Consider the following 392-nt stretch of genomic DNA (forward strand, 5'->3'; position numbering starts at 1 on the left):
CATACATAATTATTCAGGTGCATGTGTAATAACTTGCGAAAACTTGAGGCTACAGCAGCACTTCTTCTTCGTTGTAGTCTTGTCTGACGCACTCAACCAAGCGTTCTAACCACGACCTGGCCCCTCCCCTCCCCACCCCCCAACCATTCGAATTTCCGTAGGTGGGAATTATTTTAATGATATTCTAATGGGCCGCTTTGTGATATCACAAAACCCAGAAAACAAACACTGTAGTCCAAATGAGCCGTTCGTTGTAGTTCTTGAAAGGGGATTTTTTAAAAACTAAATATCTCCCTTTGGAGTGAACTTTGAGATTTGTAACTTTCTAGATCTTTTTAATGCCCAAACATACACACTACACACTGACTAAAATTAAAAAAGTGAAAACGCAT

This window comes from Sinocyclocheilus anshuiensis, unplaced genomic scaffold (genome assembly GCF_001515605.1).
Source record: "Sinocyclocheilus anshuiensis isolate Anshui unplaced genomic scaffold, SAMN03320099.WGS_v1.1 scaffold85, whole genome shotgun sequence".
In the NCBI taxonomy this organism is placed as follows: Eukaryota; Metazoa; Chordata; class Actinopteri; order Cypriniformes; family Cyprinidae; genus Sinocyclocheilus; species Sinocyclocheilus anshuiensis.